The sequence below is a fragment of the Lissotriton helveticus genome, chromosome 5_1 (assembly GCF_964261635.1).
Source record: "Lissotriton helveticus chromosome 5_1, aLisHel1.1, whole genome shotgun sequence".
Classification (NCBI taxonomy): Eukaryota; Metazoa; Chordata; class Amphibia; order Caudata; family Salamandridae; genus Lissotriton; species Lissotriton helveticus.
This window is the reverse complement of record NC_136065.1, coordinates 869,755,077-869,780,651: the sequence shown is the minus strand read 5'-3', so window position 1 is coordinate 869,780,651 and position 25,575 is coordinate 869,755,077.

The following is a 25,575-nucleotide window of genomic DNA, read 5'->3' as shown; positions in this document are numbered from 1 at the left end:
CGTTATTTCACCGCCTCTACTCCTTGGAGTTCTAATTCACTATTTTTAAAATTGTTTATCTGTTTGTGTTTTTAACTGTGTAGCCACTGGGTTCGATAGCCTTACCTGAGTTGCATAGCACCTGACACCCGCAGGCCCGGTCCGACGCGGCTTGTGCCGTTTGCTTCGGAGGGCTGGCACGGGCAGTTTCAGACCCACTTCCGCCGGAAGATTGGGTCAGCGTTTCAGCTTCTGCTCGCATTAGATTACTTAGGGCGCAGAGCATTCAGGGGTTAGACCGGACAAGGTAGGCTGCGTTATTTCGCCGCCTCTACTCCTTGGAGTTCTAATTCACTATTTTTAAAATTGTTTATCTGTGTGTGTTTTTAACTGTGTAGCCACTGGGTTAGATAGCCTTACCTGAGTTGCATAGCACCTGACACCCGCAGCCCCGGTCCGACACGGGTTGTGCCGTTTGCTTCGGAGGGCTGGCACGGGCAGTTTCAGGCACACTTCCAGTCACATTACGTGGTTAGGGCCACAGTTATTGGATGGAGAGGGCCTATATATGAAACGGTTCCTGCGTTCGCGCAGCGGACGGGCGCAGCGGGCGCGCCAAAGGCAAGCCGAAGGCGCGCCAAAGGCAAGCCCGTCTTCGCCCGTCCGTGCCCGACCGGGACCAGGGGACACACACCCTGGCAGTTTTTCCAGTGTTCATTTACGGTATACCTCCTCACAAATTCATGCGTTAAGACCCAGATTGAACTCTAGTTGTAGCATATTTGAAGCATCCAGGCAGGGTCCTTTATAGTGCGTTAATTGTACTTTTGCACTTGAAACTCCTCAGTTGTGTAACTGTTGTTCGCCTACTACTAAGCCTTTGCTGAAATATTCTTTCTTTAGTTTAAATTGCCGCTCTTTTGCAAAGCACAAAAGAGATATCTTTGATCACTTGGTTAATGATTCCCCTGCTGCTTTGTTTCTTACAGAAACATGGCTTCATGCTAGTTCAGGCCCCGACATTGCAGAAGCATTACCAGCGGACTATGCTATTGTTAGAACAGATAGACACGAAAAAATTTGCGGGGGAATTGCTATAATTTTTAATAAAAAATATCAGTGCAAACTTACTCCATTAAATCTGATAAATAGTGAAGCAGAGCTATTTCAACTTTTTTTAAATCCTAGCTTCACTTACTCTGGTATCTTAGTTTATCGCCCCCCCAGGACCTCTTTTTTCCTGGTCTGAACAACTGTCAAATTTGGTATCTTTAAGTTTAATGAATTCATCTAACTTTTCGGTTCTTGGAGACATTAATCTTCATCTGGAGGACAAGCATGATCTGGCCAGTCAGAACTTGATAGCTGATTTAGCCGCCATGAATATGTCGTTATGTAATTCGGGTTCCACGCATAGAGCGGGACATCTGCTTGATCCAATCTTTTCTAATTTGCCATATATTGACTCTTCCCCTGCATTACCAGTACAATGGTCCGATAATTTTTTGATTAAGTTCATTAATACATCGGATGTCACGTCGTAAGCTCACCATGCAAGGGCCAGTATTCGTAAAAGGGACTGGAGGAAATTAAACATTGAGCTTTTAAAGCAGAACTTGGACGAGTGCTTGCCATCCTTTACATACGTCCGAGATGATATGGAATACATTTCGCAAAGTGTAGATAATTCGCTTTTAAAAGCAGTAGATGCCTGTCTTCCTCTGTCAATTAAAAAATGTAATTTGCACAATGCCCCAGCCCCTTGGTTTACCGAAACTCTTAAACTAGGAAAGTCTAAGTGTAAACACTTAGAACGAGTATGGAGGAAAGATTACTCCATGGAGGCCAAAGAAAATTATAAAAAAGAATTAAAGCTATATCATAAGTCATGTACAACTGCTCGAACTATATACGTAGCCTCGACTATTAAAGAGTCTTCCAACAAACATAAAACTCTATTCTCGGTCGTGAAAGAATTAGCCGGCTCCAAAACCACTGTCAGTACACCTCCTTTAAATGCTACTAAATGTGAGGAACTTGCCCAATTTTTCACAAATAAAATTGATAACATCTATAAGGAAATAGTGTCTCATCAGGGTCCCCTCGCCCATACTCCCCAGACCTCTATACCAAACCCTTTGCCAGATTTTTACCCTGCGGTTGCGTCACCAGTCCTTAATCATTGGCCACCTCTTAGTCTTGAGAATTTGATGGCAATTTTAGGGAAACTAAAATCAGGATCACCTAATGATCCACTTCCTGTGACTATACTTAAACAACTTAGCACCTCGCAGCTCCTTGTGATTTGTAACTCCCTTAATTTGTCACTACAATCTGCCGTGGTTCCAGCGGTCTGGAAGCATGCAATGGTTTCACCATTATTGAAAAAACCTTCAGCTGACCCAAATGTTTTATCCAACTTCCGTCCTATCTCCTTATTACCAGTCTGCTCTAAAATTCTTGAAAAACACATCCATCACCATCTTGCTCAGTTTACTGAGGACAACTGTATTCTTCATTTTTCACAATCTGGATTTCGTTCTGGCTTTTCTACAGAGACTACCTTGTTGGGGGTTACAGAGAATTTACGTAGGCTTTTGGACAATGGTGAGACGGTGGCACTAATTTTGTTAGATCTCAGTGCCGCTTTCGACACCATTTCACATTCCATCCTCATAAAAACATTAGCTGACATGGGCATAGGCGGCCCTGCTTTGGGTTGGCTGAGCTCATTTCTTGAGAAACGTACATTTCAGATTTTCTCTAACTCTGCAACCTCTAAACAACACATGTCTCCCTATGGTGTACCCCAAGGCTCTGTTTTGAGCCCACTTCTTTTCAATCTTTATGTTAGTCAATTATCTTTTATAGCAGAACAAGAAGGCCTCACACTTTTCACTTACGCCGACGATTCATAGATTGCATTCTCTCTCTCAACCACTGCTCAGGATTCGCCATCTCGCCTGCAGCTAGGGTTGAGGAGAATTGCTGACTGGATGAATCTCAACTTTTTAAAGCTTAACGGCGATAAAACTGAGGTGTTAATATTGGGCCGGCATCATGACTTCCTAAACATGAGGAACATGAATTCCTAAATCAGGATGAACCACGAACACCACTGTTTTATACTATCCCAAAAATTCATAAAGGGAAAACACCTCCACCTGGCAGACCCATTGTATCCGGGATCGTATCGGTGTTAGAACTCCTCTCCAAGTACACTGATTGGTTCCTACGCCCTCTGGTTAAACAAATAAAGTCCTTTGTACAAGACACCAAACATCTACTAAACCTACTAAAGAATAGCGAGTATAACCCCACAGAGAATATACTAGTCTGTCTGGATGTTGAGGCATTATATACCAGCATACCACAATCCGAGAGTATCAAAGTAACAGAAGAACTACTCAACCAAGGGAACTGGGAATGGACAGCACCAGTAGAGTGGATTATTAACCTGATGCAAGTAGCACTAACTTAAAACTTCTTTAAATTTGAAGACCAATTATACCTCCAGACCCATGGAACTACTATGGGCAGTACATTTGCTCCAAGCATCGCCTGCCTGTATACGAGGCATTTTGAGGACTAACATATATGGACCTTACAGTTACCTTACAGCTTACAGTAAGCTTACCGTATGCACCTCTAGATATACTTATGATTTTACTTTTGATTTTCTCAGGAACTACTGAATGGATTTACACCATTTAACAAAAAGGCCCATCTGCGTACAGAACTCTACCTTTTTGCCAAGTTTGGTGTAATTCTTTTCAGCCGTTCGGGCTGTAGCCCTGGCTAAAGGTCCTGTGGGAAATTGCATGGCGTAAACACGTTGTGGGACCCCCCTTTTTTCTCAGCCCCCACTTCACGAATCACAGCCAGACTTTCAGGGAAGGAGCGGAGCGGAGCAGGCCATCTTCTTGGAGAAATTCGCGAAGATTCGTCCATACGGCACCAAAGTTATTACAAATAGAATGTTGCAGATTTCCTATGGAAACGAGGTTTTAACTATAACTACCTACTGGCGACCGCCAGTAGGTAATATATATATATATATATATATATATATATATTTATTTATTTATTTATTTTTAGAGTTTTAAATAGCGTGAACCAGACCCACGCTAGGGTATCAGAGCGCTTTACATAGGGCGTACTGAGAAACAATGAAAATGGGAACATTCAAAATAAGTAACATGGAGTAACAACAATGCGAAAGCTTAATCTGAAAGACATTTCAAAGATCATTCAAGTTCGTGTGGGTCATAAGTTCTTGAGGCAGCAATGATTAGAATGTTCAACCAACAAGAAAACAGGTTTAAGGTAGGAATTTGCTCATCAGGAATGATTTTGTTTCCTTTTTTAAGAGAGGAATAGAGGAGATTTTTCTGATGTGAGGTGGAAGGGAGTTCCAAATTCTTGGCGCTGCCCCCGAGAATGCTCTGTTGGAGGTTTTAGACTTTTTGAAACGTGAGGCTTTCAGAAGTAGATTATTCCCACTCCTAGAATGTCTGTTTCCTCCAGATAGGCTGGGTATTTGAGCTAAGTACTGAGGGGTGTTGTGGTGCAGCGCCTTGTGTGTGATGCAAGCCATCTTTAGGTGAATTTGAGCTTCGTAGGGTAGCCAGTTGAGTGCGTTCAGGTGTGGCGATATGTGGTCAAATTTCCTGGATCCTGTTATAAGTCTTGCTGCAGCGTTAAGACAGGCTTTTAGAGGAGCGGTTGAAAGTTTGGGAAGTCCCGCGAGGGTGGAACGACCGTACTCAAGTCTGGAAATAACTAAGGATTGGACAGCAGCTTTGAGGTGGGGATTTCAGCGATACTAGAAAGCAGCACTAAAAATTGTCATCACTCACCAAAGGGAAACATTCAAATGGCTACTAATGCACTACGAAAACGAGCATGCTTTTAGGTAACAACCAGCCTCCTAAGGCGACCACGAGAGGGCGAACATCCTTAAAGGAGCGAGCATGGCTAGTGCATTGTTCAGCCGGTGTGATGCTGTGGCTTCCTCCCTTGAAAAAGGTCGATGTTCGACCGAAATGCATCGGGAACACTATGGAATTTGCCAGCGCTGCAACACGCAAAAAAGTGCCTCTAATCTTGCTGAAATGTGTGCGGCTCATTTCCCTTTCCACTTGAGAGGCTGTGTACAATGTTGAGAGGCTTGGTCCTGCCTCGAGCTACGCACCACCTAACAAGAGCGCAGTGGCTGCCCGATTTTGGACTACTCCTGGGTTTCTGCGCAAGCTTACAGGGCAGCAGGCAGCCGCCAAGGACTGGACTTTGGCAGGTCTTCTGCAACCTAAAAATGGTATATGTGGGGATTTCAGCGATACTAGAAAGCAGCACTAAAAATTGTCATCACTCACTAAAGGGAAGCATTCAAAAGGCTACTAATGCACTACGAAAACCAGCATGCTTTTAGGTAACAACCAGCTTCTTAAGGCGACCACGAGAGGGCGAACATCCTTAAAGGAGCGAGCACGGCTAGTGCATTGTTCAGCCGGTGTGATGCTGTGGATTACTCCCTTGAAAAAGGTCGATGTTCGTCCAAAATGCATCGGAAACACTACGGAATTTGCCAGCGCTGCAACACGCAATAAAGTGCCTCTAATCTTGCTGAAATGTGTGCGGCTCATTTCCCTTTCCACTCGAGGGGCTGCGTACAATATATATATTGAATACTGGTGAGCAAGGCGGCGGAGCCCGCCGAAACGCGTATGGTGTTTTTTGGAGGCACTGCACGTTGCACTTAAAACTGAAATGAAAAAATTAAATATTACCTGCAACTGAAGAAACTTGAAGAGTCCGTTTCTCTGTTTGTTGCCGAGGGTGAGCACTGTGGAGTTTGGAGCAAGATATATATATATATATATATATATATATGTTTATATATATATATATCAACTCCAAAGTTCGACTCGCGCTGCCTGGATGATAAGCGCCGCTTGACGAAATCTGGACATGGACCCAAAGTAAGTGCTTCAAAGATGTTTTATTCCCTTATGCCAAGACGCGTTTCGCAGCCACAGCCGCTTGCTCACTCGACATATATATATATTCACTGAAAAAACCATAGGTTATAGACCATATATAGTTAGGAATTAGCATTTAAAAAACCTTATTTTACTCACACAAAACCATTGAAATTCCATATATAGTTAGTTGCACTAACTATATATCGCGCACCCGCAATCCACTGCTGATCATGTCACATATTACATCATTCATGACATGGTCAGTGACATCACTGATGACATCACTGATGACATCTCAAATGACATCACTGATGACATCACTGATGACATCTCAAATGACATCACTGATGACATCACTGATGACAACATCCAGTGACTGTATGTTTCTGTAAAGTTAAAATATGTCTTACATATTGAAGAATGAGTGGATGTATAAGTGTCTGGATGAAGGATTTAGTAGGTGCGTGACTGACTGTATGAGTGAGTGATTAAATGTGTCTCACTGAATGCATGGGTTAGTGACTAAACTGTCTTAATTTGTGCATCATTATGTCTGTTGTGATGTAAACTGCTGCATGTGTTGATCATTAGCTATACGAGAGGCTATATGTGTTATTAATTGGTTGCCCAAGTATTTCTATGGGAGATTGAGTTTGTGTGGGGGTGGCTGGAAGGTGTGTGACTCTATGCATAGATGTGTGAGCAGTTTATTCACTAGGTGTATGAGTTCAAGACTGCATGTGGAAACAGCTACATGGGCAGTTGACTGTGTGCATGAGTGTATTGATGAGTGAATGGATATCTCAATGCTACATGTCATAGTAAGTACATATGTTAAACACAGTACATGTGAGAGTTGGCATATATAAATAACTGTGCATGAGAGCCACTGAATGAGTGAGTGGTTGTATCGATCATTGTGAACTTGTATCAGGGATTGTATAAGAGAGTAAATATGTGTTAGTATATGTTTCAATAAGTAAGGTGTGTTTAACTGTATAGTTGAAGAAATGGAGGTGAGATTGTTTCTTTGCATGACTGACTGGGTGTGTGAGTAACTCCATGGATGAGTGGCAGTGTGTGAGTGTCTGTATACACTGAGTGTATCTAAGGTTATATTAGAGTCTGAAGAGGTTTATCGTATTAGCACAAGAATGATGTCAAATGAGATGTCATCAGTGATGTCATTTGAGATGTCATCAGTGATGTCACTGACCATGTCATGAATGATGTAATATGTGACATGATCAGCAGTGGATGGCGGGTGCGCGATATGTAGTTAGTGCAACTAACTATATATGGAATTTCAATGGTTTTGTGTGAGTAAAATAAGGTTTTTTAAATGCTAATTCCTAACTATATATGGTCTATAACCTATGGTTTTTTCAGTGAATTTCAATGGTTTTTAAATAGCAAATATCATAAGCTGTCGAATGTCAAGTACGTGGTAAGTAAAAACATTTTCGTGTTTATGCACACTGATCTGCTTTGAATGCTGCCCCCCACCCCTCATTTCTATTAGGAGTACTCTCTCTTTGCAGATAGTGAAGGGTAGTTAACACAGGCCTTTGCCCCCGTTGCCCCCGTTGTAATCCGTCGTGCCTGCTTCTCTCTCCATTTGATTGATTGTTCTCTTTGGTTCATTCTCTATTTACAAACAAGCACAGAGTCGCAATACTCTGTTTAGTCTTTGCAGATAGCGAAAAATCGTGTAAAAAAACAAAAGGAATCGAGCAAAATCAGTAGGGCACTAATGGGATCTCTTTTTGACCTCCCTAAAATAGAAACATTAGGAACAACCTGTTGATAATACCAATGTGTATGTACATAAGCGGCGTTCATTTGTGTTCACAGTACCCCTTGTTGATTGTTTGAATCGAGCATTGAATTGTTCGAAGTTGATTCTCTTAAGAATCTTCTCTGCCTGCAAACGAGGAAGAATAGGAATATTCTCTCTCCCTTTGCAGATAGTGAAGGGTAGGTAACGCAAACCTTTAACACGTCGTGCCTATTTCGTTCCTCATTGATTGATTGTTTCCCCAAACATTGACTGTTTGGGAATTGGTTCTTTTTGGAGGTATTCCCTGTTTGCAAATATACGTAGGAAAATCTTTGCAAATAGTGAAAGGGTACGTAATGCGGACCTTTCTCCCCCGTTGTAATCTGTCATGCCTATCTACTCCCCACTGATTGATGCACCTGTTTCACCCGGACCATTTACTAGAGATACGTCATCTGGCCCGACCAGAGAGCACCCCTAGTGAAAAGGACATATGCAATAATAACGAAGTGATCACTGTATCCTGTTAACAGAAACTTTAGCATGAAACAACCTGGAAAGAAAAGAATAGGAAAACGAAAATCAGTAGGCCACTGATGAACATGAACTTTTATTAAACAACGAACAAAGAAACGATAACATAACGTAATGATAAAACCTATTAATGTCCTAGAAACAAGAAAACGTTAAAATATGCCAGTGGTGAGAGACCAGAAAAACAGTAAGAGAAACCAAATCACCCCTCGCTGTCCCACCGCCTGCCACGCCAAAAAAATCGATAGACTAGGGAAAATGCAAGTCAGTAGAACATCCGCCCCCACTCTGGAAACTTCCAAGGTGGGGCAGGGTTGCGGCTACGCCCAGCCGGGAGCAGCCCATATAAGGCGGGTCCTGCTGCCACGCCTCGGCCAGGAGATCCTAACGTAGGGTGTAGCCGGAGGAGAGGCCGAGGCCAGCGGGACCCGGCCAGGGGATTGCCTTTACAACGCTGAAGAGTTGCAGGGGGGGGAATATCTCCTCGACCCTCCCCTCTCTCTCCCAGTCCGGCCGCGGTGGCCCTTGACAGTTTCAGGTAGTCCCGCCACATGCTCTTCCGGTCCGGCCACCAACGGTCGGGGGGCCGAGGCCGACGGGATCCGGCTGCAGCCGATAAACCAAGGAACCCGTTCATGGGGCCAGAGCCAGGGGCGTCCGGCCGACATCCACCGGAAGCCCGGCCCGAAGACGGACGGGACACTTCTTCTTTCTTGAATAATGGCTGCGACAACACTGGGGGGGGATGTCTTGCACATGCCTCCGACCCCCCCCCCTCGTCCTCATCGCCTGGTCCGGCCATAACAAATCTCAAGCGAGATGCCGTGGGGTGCACTGGGAGGGAGAGACGATGCGAACAGGCCTCTCCCGCCTCCCCAGGTGGAGGCTTCCCAGCTGCACCCTCAGCGCTCCAGGCGCCCGGAAAAGGGTTCTTCCACTGTGGCCATGCTGCAACATCTCGCCCGGCAGGGTGGAGCCCGTCCGCTCATTTGACCCCGCGATCGCCAGTAGCTACCGAACTCTCAAAATGGCGGTCGACCTGGCAAGAGCGGGCCCAGCATAAAGAAATGGCCCGGTCACTGGTTGACTCCACCACCGTAGTCCTCCACGACCTTGAAGATTCTAGAGGAGCCGCGGGAGTCTCCGACCCCCGATGGGGAATGACTGCCATGATCGCCCGTGGAGTGACGAAACTGTATCCGCGGGACGTCGGCGCTCCCATGCTGGCGCCAGCCTCACTTTGAATTACTAGAATCCTGCAGACCTCAGTTCCGGTGAAAGCACAGTGTGACCCGGTAGGAAAAATTGTTGCACCCCCTCCCCTTTTTGACTGATAGTTCAAACCACCGATCCTTTCCTTTGCCCTTTTAACGGAACTTTGGACTGCCTCCCCCTCTTTTACATTTTCTAGAGAAAACAAAACATTAACCACTACATTAGCATAGCAGTTGACACCAGAACTGTTTTCAAATTGAAAACCAACAACATCTTCAACAGAATCGTTTTTGTTTCTGCTGTGACCCTGCTACAGCACAGGCATTGTCCCCAGCAGTAATTCTGCAATGCCGGTAAGAATAGCTGTGGTGCCTACTGGACTCACTCACCCCCGCGGCGCCCCACGCCGTTATTTGCTGGGCGGCAACTTGCTAGACATCACTTTCGTGCCATCTAGATTTCAGCGCGTTCTGCTGCCTTGGAACTATTCGCACAACAGACTGCTACTGACGACCCACCCCCAGGCAACATCTTCTGAATTTTCATAATTTGAAAGAACTAGTAACATGTCCTCATCAGGAATTCAAAAGAAATTGCCACGGTCTCTTCGTTGTTTAAATGTTTTTACTGTTTTTGTTTTGTTGTATATATTTATATGTTATTAAAGTTTTAAATTCCTACTACTTTGTTGGAGTGCTATATATTTTTAATGTGACACATAATTGTAAAAACTTTGATGTACAAAGAGTCATTCCTGGAATCTTCCGCTTCAGGCTCGGTCCCCTCCCCAATCACAATACAGGATGGTTTTCAGATAGTAGGAACACGTGTGGTGTGACGGATCTCATCGGGTGTGGGCCTTGATCTACTATAACTCCTTTAAAGAGGGGTGATTCTTTACAGCTGGAGCCATAAACTACATCTGCAGGGCTAGGTGATAGCCTGGACAATCGGACACAGAGGAAGAGGAGTGTCAGAGGGTGCGGTAGTGAATAGGGCGAAAGGGAGGTGTCGGGCGGGCACAGAGTGTGATTTTCAGGGAAGAGCAGCGCAGATGGGGGGAGGTTTATTGCCGATGCATAAGACCGAGAGCGGGGGTGACCAGTGCCTGGGGAAGATGCTTGCGAGGGTGGGGAGCCATGCTACGAATCGACAGCGTGCAGAGAGTGGGTCTGGTCAAGGCATCTAAAATGGCTGCCGTGCACGACAAAAGTGTGGCATTTCAAAAAAGGCAAGATGGCGCAGACAATGTTTTTCAACACTTCCTCATTTCCTTCGAATCGAACGTTAACAGACGTTGGTGCATATTACCAAAGTTAAGCGATATTTATCGCTAACGATGCTTACCAACGAATTTTTTACCGCTAAGCATCATCAGAAATTATCGAAGATAAACCTTGCTATTATCAAGGTTTATCGCAAATGCGATAATAAACGGCCGCAATGCATGAATATCGCTAAAAAGTCAGCGATATTCATGCATTACCGAGGTAATGCTCTTAGCCATGTTATCCACCTCCCATTGGATAACATGGCTAAGAACTGCTCAGGGCAGGTGTTAGCTTTTGGAGATAATCGCGCTTAGCGCGAATATCTCCAAAAGTTGGTAATAGGAGATAGATATCTTGCATGTTGTAATGCAAGTTATTGTGGTATATGGAACTCATACCATAATCTCTCAGGAAAGCAGAAACTGATCCTTTTTGGACCGCCTAAAAAGGCCTAGGGGGTGAGGGGTACTCTACTTTGCCCCCTTTTCACGTTCCGAACTATTTTATTTTACTCTCTTCTGTAATTACACAAAATAGCAGCGATAAGATGCATCGGAGACACACAGTGAGAGAAAGGAGGCCGGAGATGAAGAAGAGATGTCAAATACACATTGGAGATAATATAGTGGCAGAAGGGAAGTAAATATGAGTAAACTTACCATGTAACATAAAAATGTTGCACTCTATACTATAAGTCTCATTTTATACTACAATCACTTCGCTACAACCTCATAAATTAAAAATAAAAATGAATAATGTCTCAAACAATTTTTGATTTCTAAATATAAATTTATTCTTCAGAATTTTCAAAATTTGAAAGAACTAGTAACATGTCCTCATCAGCAATTTCCTCATGAAAAGTCTGCAATGATGATTCTTCTAACTCTATGGTCTCCAAACATTCGATAAATTCGCCATCAACAGATTGATCAAAAAAATCATTCAAGTCATCTCCTCCTTGTGACAATATTTCATTATTGGTGCTGTCAATTTCAATCAATGTAGTGGAATCATTCAAGTCATCTCCTCGTGACAATATTTCATTATTGGTGCTCTCAATTTTAATCAATGTAGTGGAATCATTCAAGTCATCTCCTCCTTGTGACAATATTTCATTATTGGTGCTGTCCATTTCAATCAATCTAATGGAATCATACAAGTCATCTCCACCTTGTGACAATATTTCATTATTGGTGCTCTCAATTTCAATCAATGTAGTGGAATCATTCAAGTCATCTCCTTGTGACAATATTTCATTATTGGTGCTGTCCATTTCAATCAATCTAATGGAATCATACAAGTCATCTCCTCCTTGTGACAATATTTCATTATTGGTGCTCTCAATTTCAATCAATGTAGTGGACAATTCAAAAGAAATTGCCACGGTCTCTTCATTGTGAGCCATTTTATTTTGAAATTGCTTGCTGTAAATTGCAGAAAAAAATAATCACTTTCATTTATCGTTTTTAGTAATACATAATATAAAACTAACTTTATCAAGTATTTAGTATAACAGAAGGACTGCAAATAAATAACAGAAAACATTTTTCAAATTATCTTCAAGTGTACAACATAGTTCCCCTTACAAATTAACAACTCACCTTTTTAAAAGTAGGAGAAGTGTTAGTACTGTGTAAATCAAACACCAGAAATTCACCACCAAAAATTCCTCACAAATGTACCTTAGACAGTAGTATCACAAAATGGCTGTGGTTTCCTCTCATTTGACATATATACATAACCAATTAATTTTCATCACACACAAATACAAAACCAAAGTAACATTTTAATTGGTTCTAAATTTCAACACTTTCAAATGTGTTTTCCCCATGCAATTTTCCATAGGACATTTACATACGTCTACAGCCTGAATGGCTGAACGGAATTACACCAAACTTGGCAAAATGGTACATCAAACCTAAGAGGTCAGGAAGGATCTACTATGCCCCCTTATGGTCATTTCCCCCTTCGCTTTCGCCTCCTCTTGTCTCTCAATCCTACCGAGAGACAAGATGGCGGCCGCTACGGACTGTTTGGAATGTTGACAGACGCCGGAGAACCAATCAGCTTCGCAAAGCTCCGTAACGCGAAAAGTACGCGAAGCGGAGCGCTGTTACAGATATATATCTTTTTTTGAACGTTAATTTCTCAAAATCCACTGGAGCACATATATTGAGACCTAGCAAAGGCACATCGGGCTACCAGTCCCTAATATTTTGCCAAGTTTCGTGCAAATCCATTCAGCCGTTCGATTATTATTATTATTTTTTTTTTTGCCCCGCGGGGCCCTTTTAAAACCTCCACATCAAACCTAGGGGGTCAGCGAGGATCTACTATGCCCCCTTATGGTCATTTGCCCCTTCGCTTTGGCCTCCTCTTGTCTCTCGATCCTACCGAGAGACAAGATGGCGGCCGCTACGGACTGTTTGGAATGTTTACAGACGCCGGAGAACCAATCAGCTTCGCTTCACAAAGCTCCGTTGCGCGAAAAGTACGCGTACTGGAGCGCTGCCCGGTCCGCTGTTACAGATATATATCTTTTTTTAAACGTTAATTTCTCAAAATCCACTGTAGCACATATATTGAGACCTACAAAAGGCACATCGGGCTACCAGTCCCTACAATTTTGCCAAGTTTCGTGCAAATCCATTCAGCCGTTCGGGCTAAAAGTGAGGCCAACTGCCCTATGGAAAACTCAATGTTAAAAACACGTTTTGGGACCCCCCTTTTTTCTCGACCCCCCCTGGACGAACCCCCCCCCCAATTTTCAGGGGCTGCTCAGAAACAAAATGTGCCATTTTCCTGAAAATTTCAGCCAATTCCGTCCACAAACGCCAAAGTTATTAGACATAGAATTTTCAAAAATCCCATAGAGAAAAAATCCTAACTATATATACCTACTGGCGACCGCCAGTAGGTAATATATATATAATATATAATGCTTTCAACGTTTAGAATTAACCTTGAATCAGGATAAGCAAGTCAACTTTAGGTAGTGTTTGTGTTCTTTTGAGAAGCTATTCCATTGCATGTAATTTGAGGCAAACTGCCAGTAGAAAGGGATGCATTGTGGGAAAACATATACTTGCAAAAGAGTGATTGAAGTTATTTATCATGGACAGCAGACAGTAATCTACCCGGCTTTCTTGAAACAAAGTTTGACACTTCCCAGGCCACGCAATACCACTACATGTAACTGAGTATATCATCATGTTGACAGTGGTAATGTCTAAAGGAAAATTACTTAGGGCCTAATTATGACTACGGGGGTCGAATGGACCACTGCAGGCATGGTGGTGGTTTGGGAACCTGCACACCGGTGATCCAACCACTCTATTACAAGTTGGCTGCAGCACCACCAAGCATATTACGAGTTTCCTCTCCGCCACGATTTTCATGGCGGTGAGCCCACCATGTAAACTGTGGATGAGATGAAACACATGGAACCCAACAGGGCTCTCTGTTGCCTCAGGGACATGGGAAGGGCACATTTTATGCCTTCCTGTGTGCATGCACCCAATTCTTGCACGGCATGGATTGCACCATCCCATGACGTGCAGGAACTGCTGTTGACGCTCCCAGTACAGGTCATTTTTCATAGGAACCCCTGCGGGACTGCCAAAGAACCGCCTGCCTGAGACAAAAAAATTCGTAATCTGGCAAGCTGTGTCAGTACTGCTTTGGTGGTCTTAGAGTGAGGCCGCAGCGTGGCAGCCTTGCTCCAAGACCACCAACGTTGTAATTAATCCCTTAGGTATTAAATCTCAAGGATTTACTTGAAGTCAAAAAGGATCTTTAAGCTAGAGTAAATCTATAGAAGAAATAATTAAAAACATTTGGGTTAAGCTGCACAACCAATAGACTTAGAATGCCTGGCTATGTAAGAAAAACACATAAGAGAAGGAAAATCAATACTTTGCAAACATGGAATTGCAAAATAGAATCATTAATTTAAAATGAGAGAGACATAGTTTACAATATAAAAAAAATAACTCCCTCATCCATTTCCGGCATCTCATTCCTTATTGAACCATAGGTTTCCAGCTTGCACAGAAGTAGTTTGCTTATCCAAGTACAAATTATACACAAAAAGAAGTAGACTTTGAACAGGATCCACTGAAAAGCACCTTCCTGCTAACCTAAAAGAAGGGATTAGTACAGTCATTTGCTGTTTTCTCTCAGTTGTAGGCAGCCTGTTAAAAAAACTGTGTTTGCCGAACTGTGGGTACGCTGATTTTTTGTTAGAGTAATTAATAAATCGGCCTTTAAAATCTATGTTTATCTTGTCACAAATGTCTGGCTGTTTCTTCTGACAAATTGCTGCTTATTCTTTTAACATGGGGATTGGTGTTTCCTTTTCTTTTTCTGACTGCAAAGTGAGAGGAGTTTTTCAAGTTAATTATGTGAACATTTTGCTGGCGTACAGGGAATGTGAAAGGAAAGGATATAGGATGCTATTTTTGGCACCACACAACTAAATGTAAATACCTGCAAGTGAACCATTAGCATCAAGTAGTAAGGAGAGCAAAAATGTAGCAGATGTTTCTGAAGTGTGCTAGAAACACAGATTATAATAGGGTCAAATAATTCAAGACACTTTGTGGTGGTGCACATAAGATAAGTATTCACACCCTTTATTATTTGTGTGCTATCTTGTTTTATCAGTAAAACTGTAGGTCTTTAAAAATGTAATGGCAATTTTCTTGCGAAATAAGCTGTCTTTAAATGACAATGTGCTGCCACATGATACATTTACTATATCCAAAAATTGACCTGCCTCACATCCACTAAAGTCGGTGGCTTTCGAAAGTATGTTCTAAACATTGGGTTGTGGCTGTAAAAAGCTTTGGAAGCACTGATATAAAGTATAAAGGTATAAAGGTAAAAATACCTTAATGTTCTAGATTATTGTTTGTAAAATCTATGAGTCCTGATATGGAAGTTCTCCCCACATTGTGCTGTACCCAGTTTGAGAATGTGATCAATCCGATTGTCTTCCCTGGAGCAGTCTTGGGTCCAGCTTCAAAATTTCAGAGCTTCGAAGCCTCTACGCTATATGTTAGTGAATGCAGGAAGGTGATTTTGGCAGTTGCTTAAATTAATGGATCTTTGAATCTGCCTTCAAAGTTTGCACTCTATATCAGTCAATCAATCAATCAGGCGTTTTTTAAGCGCGACTACTCGCCCATAAGGGTCTCAAGGAGTTGGGGGTGCGGGGTTAGCAGGCTCCAGTCCATCAAGGGGGGGGGTCTGTCGAAGGACCAGGTTTTGAGGTTTCTTGTGAAGATGGGGAGCGATGTTGTCTGTCTGAGGTGGAGCGGCAGGGCGGTCCAGGCTCGGGCCGCGAGGAAGGAGAAGGAGCGGCCTCCCGATCTGGTCTTTCTGGTGTGGGGACCACAGCGTAGGATAGCTGGGTAGATCGTAGGGCCCTCTGGGGTGCGTGGAATTTGAGTCTGCTGTTCAGGTATCCTGGTCCGGTGTCGTGGAGGGCCTTGTGGGCTTGGGTGACTATTTTGAAGGTGACTGTAGCTTCGATGGGGAGCCAGTGGAGTGTGCGCAGGTGCTGGGAGATGTGGCAGTGTCTTGGCAGGTCGAGGACCAGTCTTGCGGCGGCATTCTGGATGTTCTGTTGCTTGCGGTGAGGTTTTTGTTTATTCCGGCGTAGAGGGTGTTGCCATAATCGAGTCTGCTGGAGTTTTTGAGGTCGGCGGAGTCTGCCAAGGGTTTCTTCAGGAGGGGGTTGACCTCGGTGTGTTTCCAGTTGTGCTTCCTGCTACCAGGAGACATATCTGAATGTGAATCTGGAAGCAGATGCCTCACAAAAGGCCATACTTATGTTTCAGTTCAGTTTTTAAAGGGCCAGTTCAAGCAGCTAGGGATTCGCACGAGAAGGCAAGCAGTGCTAGCTTGCCTGAACCCTTTGAACACTAAACTGAATTGTAGATATGTTAAGTTCCTTGCAATGATCGAGCAAAAACTTCCAAAAACAAAAACTTTCGATCATTGATATAGGCAACAAGCAGGCGGCCTACTGGATGGTAGCGAACACGCTTGCCCGCCACAAAGATAAACAATTTGCTCAACCAGACTGGGTTTTCTAGTGGAAGCTCATTATTTAAGGGAAGATGCTGCCCCACCATAAGACAAATACTTTCGATCATTCAGACTGGGTTTAGTGCAAGCTCATTATTGATGATTACAATGTACAAATTTTATGATATTTTAAAGTCTTTTTCTACTGTTTTGTATAATGTTTTTGCACTGGTTTTAATTAACTATGCATAATAATAATAAACTGAAACTAGAGATATATACTTATGAATCTATCCTTCTAGGCTAAAATGTATTCAGCCTTAATTGGAAGAACTGGTTAAAAAATAGTTGATGAGCGCAAACTTGTGACTCAAATACATCTTCTGGCAGAAAACAAACTGTTGCGTGCAAGAGACTGTACCATTGGATACATGCAGCCCTTTTGTGGAAGCTATCAATGCTAGGGGGCACTATTTAGGGCTGCTAGAGATTAAACCAATTACTGAAATTATTGTTCAAGGAAGACATTACTACTCTAAGGAGTTTGTGTATATAAGATGTGAAATTAGAACTGTTTCATTTTTGTTCAAAATGTAGGAGCTACACCAACCTCAAATCAAGGAAGCAGTTCTACTTTAGGTAAGTCTCTGGGTCCCTTGAAATAGCACATGCTTGTCACTTATTTTAGGTCAGGTTTGCGGGCAGAAAAGCAAGTTAATTTGTGAGGTAACCAGTGTTTGTATTTCAAAATAGAAATATTTACTTAAATTAATTATCATAAAATGTAGCATATTCATATTTGTGTTTTATGTGCAACAAACGGGACCTATTTGGGTCTTAAAGCCCTTCTCAGAGGATAATTTTTAGGAACAACAAATATTTACAAAGAAGAACTAAAACACATCAAATACAAAGTTACTAGTTAGAATCTTGTATATAAGTCAGATCCGACAAAAAGTCAATAACAATTCAAAAGGTATATACTTATGTAAATTTTACCGTAAGTGTATCATGTTCAGTATGATTGGGGTCCTTCAATAATAAGCATGCTGAATGTGTAGGTCACAAGGACAGATAAGGCTGTTACCCTTAACGATCCAGCTTTTATTGCAAACATCATACCAAGATCATCCACACTGCTATGCATACATAAATAAAAGGATACCATGTGCTCTGATCATTTTACTAAAGTTCTACATATGTAATCTGCCAGCTCTTTTCATTCATTTGCCTGTGGTTGTAGCATTCATGTTATACTTCCGCCCACTAAAGCATACAGCTTTGTCAATTGTCATCCCACTTCAGCTATTGGCTAAGTTTTTAAAAATTATAACAAAAAAGCAATTACAAATCCAAAATGCGGGATGCCAACACCAAACCTTTTGGCTTTGGCAAGAATTGTGTTTGTAGATATTTCATAGACCATAGCATTGCATTTTGGTAGGCATTTTGTATTTCACAGCAATAGAGTATAGCAGTTCATGACCTGCTAGGCATGCAGATTTCTGTTTAATGATCAACAATTGTATTTCTATTTATTTTTAGACGTAACGACTCAGAAAGAAGGCCTAAGTTCAACACTCGGTAAGAAGCATTGGGGGTGGTTCTTGTGGATAAAATATACTCTCAAACATTATTTTATGAATTGTAGGAGGAGATAAGCTTTTCTGTTCACAATATTTTATTGAATTTAGATTAAAACAACAAGACCATACAAAAAATAGCACTAAATAAATAGGTACTTACCAATAAGCATCAAGATACCAAAGAAGCAAACAACAATATCAAGAATAAGTAAATAGACCAACCAAAAAATAGTACTTATAAAGCAGCAAATGGGATAATATAAAATCCTTTAAGGAAAATAAAATATAAAAAAGGTAAAACAATGAGGTAACAATTGAATTATTACTTAAATCCATATACTCATCAATAGGCTTCTAAAGTAAATGATAATTAGAATTATTATGAGTGACACCCGATTATGTACGTTTAGCTCCTGTTTTTGGTAAATATAATCCATGATCACCATGCACGTACAGATATAAATGAAGCATTTTACCACTTGATAGTAATTGAATGTAAAGCTGCAAAAATTATAACATCTAAAAGTTTACTTTCAGTAACACATAACTTTGGTTTAATTAAAGATGATTTACCAATAACTATAGCAAACTACAGTTCATCTGAAAAATGAAGTATTTTAGAAATGATCTTCCAAACATCATTCCAAAATGAAAGAATCATATTACATTCATAAAGCATATGACATAGCAAACCTGGAGTCAAATGACAATACAGCTAGAGGAATCTAAACGTTTAAAGGAATTCGTTTGATAGAGTGAGACAGGCAACCATCAAGAGATACAATTCATCCAATTTGTTTTCCATGTGTCATGAGATAATGATAAATTGAGTTCTTTATTCCTAAATGATGCAAGAGTGGATACATTGTTTCCCTTTGAATTAACCAATTTTTTTATAGAGTAAAGAATTGCATGTGATGATGATGCAATTGCATGAATAGAAATTTCATAATCTGAAGCAATCAATAAAGTAAATTTTTTAGGAAACGAATCAAGAATAGAATTGCACAGCATCTCATATTTATAAATATCGGATGGTGGCAAATGACATTTTTGTTGTATTTCATCAAAAGTGAAAAAACATTATGCTGATAAATATCTTTTAAATAAAAAATAGCAGCCTTAAGGCGGGATTTGCCAAAATTTAGGATGCAAAGTTAGCTTCATTAAGAGATTATACCATAATGATAAATTTAAGGTATGTGAAATCGGAGATTGGAAAATCAAATTCAAATCATGAAAGACTCATTTTGTAGATTTTAATGTTACATATTTTTTCAACAAGGCAGTTGAGTTAGCCATAGTGATTAAGGCATGCAAAGGATAAGGACAATTAGATTATTTTTCCACACTAAACCAGGAAGGTAAAGGATAAATCTGGGAGCGTTGGAACCATAGGAAACTTTGTTTCAAATAAAAGCTTTATGATAATTAATAAAATCCGGTAATCCAAAACCTCTATTAATCTTAGCCAATTTTTATTTAGTGTAATTTATACGAGGGGATGTATTATTCCAAAAAAAAGCAGAAATACGTTAATCAATATTTTTATGAAAATGAAGAGGTATTTGAATAGGTATCATAGAAAGGAGATACCACTTTTTGGGAGCGATAACCATTTTAATAGCATCCTTTCTTTCCCACCAAGACAAATGTAAGGTGGACCATTTATTAAATGTATCCTTAAAATGATTAATAGTATAATCACAATTCAATGAAATTGAATGTTTAATGATGTTTGAAAATAGAATACCAGGATGTTTAGGTTTTTTACACTGCCACAATATTTATTTGTTTGGGAGCATATCTGGGATGCAATCAATATTCAAAGGAGAAAAACATCAGTTTTATTAGTTTTTAGAGTATATCCTGAAATCCTTGAATAATTATGAATTAAAGTTAATAGAAGGGTGGAAAGGAACCTTCAGTATTTCTAAAATACAAAAGGACATCGTCTGCCTACGCCGATGTTTTAATAGGAACATTATTAATAATAATGCCTTCAATTTCCACAGAATTTCTAATGGCAGTAAATGAAGGTGCAATACCAAGAAGAAAAAGTAAAGGTGATAGGGGACGACTAATAAAGAGCAGAAATCATAATAATAAATGAGGTACCAAAATAAAAAGCTGTTAGGGTACGGAAAAGATATTGCCAGTAAACTTATGAAAAGCCTTTTCCGCATCCAGTACTAAAACAACCAAAGGTATGTTTAAGGATGGATCAGTTTCAATGGCATGGAAAAGTGATCATACGTTATTAACCACATGTCTCGTTTTCATGTAACCAGATTGATCAATATGGATAATAGTATCAAGGGCAGAAGCCCATCTAGTTGCTAAAATCTTTGCTTAAAGTTTACAGTTCTGATTGATTAGCGAGATAGGACGATAATTAGATACAGTTGTATTATCTTTGTTAGGTTTATGGATAACTATAATTAGAGCCTCAGTAAAGGTCCCAGAAGTAAACCCAGTACTACCAAAATAGGAAAATAATTTTTGTAAATGAGGTGAAAGATGAGAAGAAAACTCTTTATAAAATTCAGCAGGAATACCATCTGCACCAGGAGATTTGTGCAACTTAAGTTATAATTCATCTAATGTGATTTGCAAGTCTAATTTATTTTTACTTGAGTGCGTGATTTTAGGTAAACCACATATATCTAAAACTTTTGACAATCGACATATCACTGGGCGGAGGTTGATTATATAAAGTGGCAAGAATTATGAATTACATTCGTTTCATTTTTGTCTCTCTTAATACAATTAGCATTGAAACTACATTTAGCTTTCCTCTTGGAAATTTGTATACCAGTCCACTTGCTTAATATTAAGTTTAACTCATGACAACATTTTTGCAGGAGCAGTTTATATTTAATGTCATTAGAAGTGATAAAGAGATGTTCATGCATTGCAATCTGTGTATCTAACTCTGTAATTTTGGATTTAAACAATTTATTGCAATGAGCCATGATAGATATTGTTGTTCCTCTAATATACACATTAAATGCATCCCATCTAGTAACAGGTAAATTTGAATATTCTGGGTTAAATGTAAAATAATCATCTTTAGCAGACAAAAGCTTTGGTTTATGCATATCATTGAAGACAATGTTAGTGTTCGTGCACCATCTGCCTCGCAAGGACACGAGGAGCAAGGACTTGAAACATATCAAATTGGGGTATGCTCAGAAATATCAATATCATGAATAGTAGGATTAAAAACTGTAGAAATCAGATGACAGGATGTTAATATATAGTCTAAACGAGAGTACAAATCATGAGGATTGAGAAAAAAATTTGTTTCCCTGCGGGATGATGTAAACGGCAGCAATCAACTAACTTTGTTGTTTTAAAATATTATTTTAGAGTGAAAAAAGCCTTTGTAGAAAGGCTATCCAATAATGGATCACATATTAGATTAAAATCACCACCGATAATAAGCAGTACTGTTGGAAATGGCCCTTTTTGCAGGGTTATCCTAAAACTTTTTGCTTCTTCCTCCTTTATTTTTCCTGACCTGTGGTCGTTGGCAATAGGACTCTGGGCACTTTACCTCTGCTGATCAGTGCTAAAGTGCATATGCTTTCTGTATAAATTGTTATTGTGATTGGTTATCCATGATTGGCATATTTGTTTTACAAGTAGGTCCCTAGTAACATGCACTGAGTGTGCCAGGGCTGGTGATTCAAATGCTACTAGTGGGCCTGCAGCACTGATTGTGCCACCCACATGAGTAGCCCTAAAATGGTGTCTCAGGCCTGCCACCGCAGTGCCTGTGTGCAGTTGCTAACTGCCATGCTGACCTGACCAGTGTGCCCACTGGCCAGGCCTATCCCTTCCCTTTCTGTACAAATTGGACACCCCTATGGAAGGCCCAAGGTACCATCCTGGGCAGCGTTCAGTGTATGTGAAAGGTAGAGCATGTACTAGTGTGGGTGACATGCTCTGATAGTGAAATACTGCCAATTTTGTTTTTCACTATTGAAAGGCTATCTTGCCCATAGGCTAGAATGGGGAATACTGAGTATAATGTTTACCTGCATATCTTCGCATAGGAGCATTATATAACATTGAAGTCGGGTATCCCTGAACTCAGAATTTAATAACCCATCTTTTAGGAAGGATGTTTTTTAAATCCTGTGTTTGAAAACAGCCATTTTAGAAAATGGCTGTTTTCTTGTATGACCTTTCTGTGTGCCTTTGCCTGTTTGTGAATTGACTGTCTGCTTTGTGTGTTACAGGGGCTGGGGTGGTTTCAGGAGGCGGGGTGAGTCAGCACTAGGCGGAATAGCTTCATCTGCATCTTGAGTGGTGGGAGGGGATAGCACCTGGGCCTGAATAGGGCTGTGCCTGCCTTCTACAATGCTGGCTTCACCTCCTGCTGGGTGGCTGACGACCCTTCCCCTCTCTCTCAAAGGAAAGAAGGAGTCATGTAAACAGAGTGCTCCCATGCTGACCAGAACTGGTTTGGACTAGGCAAAGGCCTCTCTGCCTTCAGAGAACAAAGACAATGTTGGTATAAAAAGTAAGCATGGGCGTAGTTTGCGTAGCAGCACTACACGTCGCTTCACGTAGTATACTTTGAACTTCACTTAGTACACGCAGTCTGCGTAGCGTAGCTGATGACCCTGTGTACTTGTCTGCACTGTGAAAAAATTGCAGAATAATTGCAAATTGCATCCTGCACAGTGCCAGTTATGATAAAATAAAGTATCTCTATCTTTATATGCTAAAGTGCATATAGTACTTTCAAAAAATTGAAACAAAAAAATTAGCAAGTGTGAGAGAGGTGATGATTTTGGGATCCTCCCTAACCTAGGGAGAGTATCAAGCAGATGCCTTGAAAACCAAAAAAGCACATCTTATTGAACAATTTGGTGGTTGTCCCATCCTCTTAGGACCACCCCAAGCACAGTTATTGCCAAACAAACATTCCCAACCAAAGGCCCTGCAAAGCATTACGGGATGAGATTAGCAGTGAGCAGTGAATATTATATAGTCTCCAATATCAAAGTCATTCTACAAAGAGCTTCAGTTCAACTGGTGGTATTCCTCTAATTGTCAATAACACAGAAAAGGATCTCAGATGTGTATTTGATTGGCAAGGGATATAATTGACATCTTTAGTTGTTGATAAGCTAACCCACTATGCACCAACATGCATCCTGCCACCTAACAGATACGATAAAGACCTACTAGGAAAGGTGCTTTGAGATGAATAGTATATTTGAGTATTGAATCAAGTGAAATGGGTTTTTGAAGGATTAACTAATACATAATAATAAATTATTAACATGTCAAAATTGGAAAAAGTATGTAATAATATAACCAACAATCATGATAGTGTGAACTGTGAATCCCATAATAGCTGGTGAAAGATCACATGTACTGCCTTACCTTAGTAGGTGGATCATGGCAGAAAACTATTGCTGTTAAGTGACTGCTCTTCTCTGTGGGAGGATATTGCACCCGCATCAACGTCAAAAATAATTTTATATATATGGATTGTGTGCGACCTCCTCATTGGGGCAACCTTCGTTTTTATATATATATATGTTTATATATATATAAATAAATATATATATATATATATATATATATATATATATATATATATATATATATATATATATATATGCAAATCAGCTTCTCCTCCCTGACGGTCAAAGAAAGCAAAGGACACAGCGGATTTCGTAGGGGCTTGTTTATTGGATTAAGCACAACTAGTTTCGGCATTCGCCTTCATTCGATGCTCCAATACTGCGTGCTTCCAGCGTCTTTCATTTTATGGGCTCCTGCTCCTGGTGGTTTTTAGAGCCCTGCCTCCGGTTCTGCTTGCTCGCGCTAATTACGGGGACTACCAGTCCCACAATGCTGCATGTCAAACAGTCTGGTGCTTTCAGGAAGCCGCTGCGTTCTTTCAATTTTTGCTCTCACTACCTCCATTCTCTCATTGCCTTGAGCTTCCTGGCATCCAAGGTGGGAGACACAAAACAAACTGTCCAGGTCTCACCTAGTTGTCTAGGTCCGCCGTCCTCCAGCAGCTTTATGGTACCAGGTAAGTATTCAAGGCGGGCCACGGCTTTAGTTCAGTGCCCTGAATACATTCAAATGATTACCCATGTATCCGTGTCCACTTTTTTTGAGAGGGTCCTCCGTACGCTCCATAGGCAGAGCATCAAATATGCAAATCAGCTTCTCCTCCTTGACAGTCAAAGAAAGCGAAGGACACAGCGGATTAAGTAGGGGCTTGTTTATTGGATTTAGCACAACTAGTTTCGGCATTCGCCTTCATCAGATGCTCCAATACTGCGTGCTTCCAGCGTCTTTCATTTTATGGGCTCCGGCTCCCGGTGGTTTTTGGAGCCCTGCCTCGGGTCCTGCTTGCTCGCGCTAATTACGGGGACTACCAGTCCCACAATGCTGCATGTCAAACAGTCCGGTGCTTTCAGGAAGCCGCTGCGTTCTTTCAATTTTCGCTCTCACTACCTCCATTCTCTCACTGTCTTGAGCTTCCTGGCATCCAAGGTGGGAGACACAAAACAAACTGTCCAGGTCTCACCTAGTTGTCTAGGTCCGCCGTCCTCCAGCAGCTTTATGGTACCAGGTAAGTATTCAAGGCGGGTCACGGCTTTAGTTCAGTGCCCTGAATACATTCAAATGATTACCCATGTATCCGTGTCCACTTTTTGTGAGAGGGTCCTCCGTACGCTCCATAGGCAGAGCATCAAATATGCAAATCAGCTTCTCCTCCCTGACAGTCAAAGAAAGCGAAGGACACAGCGGATTTCGTAGGGGCTTGTTTATTGGATTTAGCACAACTAGTTTCGGCATTCCTCTTCATCAGATGCTCCAATACTGCGTGCTTCCAGCGTCTTTCATTTTATGGGCTCCTGCTCCCGGTGGTTTTTGGAGCCCTGCCTCCGGTTCTGCTTGCTGGCGCTAATTACGGGGACTACCAGTCCCACAATGCTGCATGTCAAACATATATATATATATTCACTCCATAGGCTCGCTTCGACACAGGAACCACTCGGACACTCCAGGTGCTTGCAAATATATTTATTAGGCAAGGGAATAACGACGCGTTTCGGGGATTAGCCCTTGATCACGCTCGTAAATGCATGTATCCACCATGTTTAAATACACAATAAACATTACGTGAGAAAACGTGAAAATGCATTCAC